Here is a 3,907-nt window from a genome sequence, read left to right as displayed (position 1 = left end):
TCCCTCCTAATCCACTAACAGCTGTGTTTGGTGTACTTCCAGAGGGGCTTAAAGTGGAGAAGGACAAACAAACTGTAATTGCCTTTACTTCACTATTGGCACACAGACTTATCTTGCTAAACTGGAAGAATCCTAACTCTCCCCTTTTAAGTCAGTGGGTAACTGATGTTATATATTATTTGAAATTGGAAAAAAAATCAAATTCTCACTTAGGGGATCTGTACAGAATTTTTTCCAAACCTGGCAGGATCTAATCAATAACATTCTAGAATAAGCTTTTAAAGCACTGAGGAGGCAGATTCTCTCCCTATTTTCTTTTTTTTTCTTTTTCTTCTCCATTTATCTATATTCACTTATTAATTTATCTATCTATTAGTTTTATTCTGCTGTCCATGCTGTCTTTCTCAGGGGTGGGGGTTGATTTGTTTTCAGTCCTATACTTGTAAAATTGATCTATTTGTATGGAAACTTGTGTGATTTCAATAAAATCAATAAACAAAAAAGTATACAATAATAAAATTTATACTGTCAACAAGTGAAAAGTAAAATAAGAACAGGCCCCTGAGCCTCGCTTATGACAGCTCTGAACAGTTTAAACGGCAACTGCACTGGCCGCTGATGCCTGGACACACCAAGGACAGCAGAGCAATGCCACCTGATTTGAATTGTTTTGTCACAGGCAAGAGAGCATATTCGCCATGCTTTTGGGCACCTGCTGTTATGACGCATGATGGTTGTGATTGTTATGTCCTCTGAGGTTGTGACCTGGGTACTGTGATGCAATGGATATATAAGGTCTTCTAGGACAATCTTTCCCTTTTTGAGGTGTGGATAAAAAAAATGCTATCATGTTAAAAATCCTTATGTTTTTTTTGTTTGTGTATCAACCTTTTGCTTATGTTCTTTTTCTTCATTTTTGACTCGATTCACGGTCTTCTTTGATATGCCAGTTTTGACCTCTTCCTGATTGCAAGTCCTCCTCCTGGTTACTCCAAATCTTGTCCGCTTTCAGACATAATGCCGTGAGGCCTGAAGTTGAGAGATACAGGCCACCCACCCCTGGTACTACAAACTGCCATTCAAGGCCAGAAGACCACTCATCTTTGCCACTGACAGTTTGAGAAGAGAAAATCCCTCAGATTAAATGAGATTTGGAGCAGTTAATAAAATTGCAAATATATTACAAAATATATCCATCTATCAAACAATTAATTTTGAAATCTGAACAGCAAATAGACTGGGGGTCCAACTCCGACTGTGGAGGATTGCTGTGGCTGCAGGTTTTCCATCCTGTCACTTTCTTAATTGGTGACCAATTTCCGCAGTTAATTGACTTCTCTTTCCTTGTTTTTTTTAAGACTCAGTCCTCTGTGTTACTTTTTTTCCTTAAATAGCAGCCAAATCAAAAAGAGATGTGAAGTGAGCCAACAGATGACCAGCTAAGTTGGGGCCTCAAACCCCAACCAATTTTATGCCAAACAAATTCTTAATTAGAAGCAGATTTTTGTTGTTAATTAAACCCATTATTCAACTCCATGGCTCATTGGTACACTCGTTCTGCCACAGCAGACATTTCCAAAACTGTTGATTTTCTTTTTTACTAAGAACACCGTTGAAATGTTTTGTGGACGTCAGCAGATCAATATCACTGGCACCTTCACCTTTCTTTATATTCAGATGTCGTATGGTGGACATGGGTTAGCTGGTCATCGTTTTGTATCTCTTATTGTTTGGCTGCTAATTAAGGAAAAAAGAATCAATTAAGGGGTTTTAAATAGCAAGTCCAGTAAAATTATAAGAAATAATTAAGAGGTCTGAGTCTTAAATACAAAGTCAATGAAAATGAAGGCAAAAGAAGTGAATTGGCTGCAAAAACTGGTCAATAATTAAGAAAAGAGTTAGAGTAAAAACCTGCAGCCCTCGTGGACTGGAGTTGAAGACCCCAGAAATAAACCATCATCATATTATTTTTTGCTCCATTTATACAATGTCAATATTTCCAGATTCCATCTTATGCAGAGAATGTCATGTGCTGAACACCCATTTTTTTAATGTAATTAATTTTTTTAGTTTTATTTTTTCTTTTTCTAGATTGCTTATTTGGCCCATATCCTCACTGATATTTGGCAGGCCACTTACAAAGATACCAGGTGAAAAAAGATATAAAGACATTCCTAATTTGCTCTTTTTCACGTGTCTTACTCTCTAAAGCTTTATCTTAATCTCAGTGCTCCCCGTCTGAGTTCACTGTAGCCTGATGGCCTCAGTTTCTTTGGGTGAAGAGGTGAGAAATTTGTTTATATAAACAGGCACTGTATGCGCTTGCTTCCCGGAAAAAAAAGTGATATCTAACCCTAAAGGAGCCCTGCTGTGACGGGTGCTGTGTCATCAGATGAAAGCAAAACATTTTTAAAGGAAATATGGAAGCAATCCATCATACAGGAGTAAATGGAGAGGCAAACTGTTAAAAATTCACACCATGTCATATGGGGCAGCAAAACAAAGTGACTTCCTGGGAAATAGGGAGCTCTCGGGTATGTGGTGTGCTGCAAACAATTTATTTATTTATCAGTATGTTTACAGTATGTGACCAATCCATAAACATCTCTACTTCTCACAGGTTGAACCCCCAGCTGGCCTAGTCTTGGAACACAGAGGAGCTGTAGTAAAAAGGGCAGAGCAGGCTCATTTTGACTATGCCTTCTAATGTGGGAAGTGACATCCTTCATATCTTCTACAATTCTGTGATGGCCTGTGCGATTTTCTACTATGTGTTGTGCTTGGCTGGTAACAGCACTTCAAGAGAGGACCACCGAATTGACAGGCTAAGTAAAATGGCAAGCTCAGTTAAGGAACGCTTTCTGGGTCCCCAGGATGTAGCAGCAAAAGAGAGAATTTATACAAAACTAAATTCCATTTTGAACAATGCTGCAGTTTCTCTCTCTGACCACTACTTTCAGCCAACAAATTATTCAGCAGAAGTGTGTCAAGAAACACTACTGGGGTTCCTTCATACCAACAGCAGAACATTTGCATAAGGCCTCACTGCGAATGGAACTGCACTTTTTATCTTTAGCCAAGTTACAAGATCTATCGATCAATCGAGTAATAATGGCACAATATGAAGGAAAACAAAAGTCTGAATTAGCATAAGTCCTCCAAATTCAGGGTTGTCACATGTAAAGACTTCCTTTGTGGATATACTGTATAACTGCATAATAAACGAGAAATAGTTGTGACAAATACTTGAAACATTAAAGTGTTTGCTTCAGTTTGAATGTTAAAAGTCTAAATATTCTTGATTGTAAAAGAAATTTGTAATTTTCACCCTCTGATAGAGGTCCATAAAGGGCAAGATCCTAGTAAAGATCAAAACATCATATTTGGAACTGCTGACCTTGAAATAGTCTAAAACAATATTCTGCATGCTTATGTTTGAAATTTGTCATTTTTCACTTTCTAGGAGTGGCTCTTAATGAGATAGGACCACCAATAAATAATACAATTTCAAAAATATTTTATTCATGATCAGCAACCTTGAAATAAAGTCAAGTCAAGTCAACTTTATTTATAAAGAGTAATACATCACTCCACATGCCTATATTACTGATCCCCATTTTCTTAAAGTTTTGTGAAAACGAGTATCTTTGACCCCTGGCACTGTGGCACTGTAGGATGTCACAAGGCTTATCTCCGCCAGAAGACCCAGGTTCCAATTGCAGACCTTGACGCTTTGGAGGAGGCTACAGTAAGGTTATGCTGTTGCCTACGCATCACTTCTCTCATGTGGATTCTGCGTAGTGCTCAGCGTGCAGCAAATTCAAGTTTTGCTTTTGGAATTTTCTGGATTTTTTTCTTTCTCAAACGTTTCTAATCCGCAGTTGGTTGAATCCTCAGATGTGGAGCC

At 38.0% G+C, this 3,907-nt stretch overlaps 1 long non-coding RNA gene across 1 annotated transcript; it reads left to right on the top strand.

The window, feature by feature from the left end:
* The first annotated feature begins 2,318 nt into the window (after positions 1-2,318).
* LOC127528838 (uncharacterized) lies at positions 2,319-3,243 on the top strand. The gene is made up of 2 exons (XR_007935439.1): positions 2,319-2,534; positions 2,621-3,243. It is a non-coding gene; the product is annotated as an uncharacterized LOC127528838 (long non-coding RNA).
* The last annotated feature ends 664 nt before the right edge of the window (positions 3,244-3,907 follow it).

The sequence above is a fragment of the Erpetoichthys calabaricus genome, chromosome 7 (assembly GCF_900747795.2).
Source record: "Erpetoichthys calabaricus chromosome 7, fErpCal1.3, whole genome shotgun sequence".
NCBI classification, from domain to species: domain Eukaryota; kingdom Metazoa; phylum Chordata; class Cladistia; order Polypteriformes; family Polypteridae; genus Erpetoichthys; species Erpetoichthys calabaricus.
This window is presented reverse-complemented; position numbering and strand designations above follow the sequence as displayed.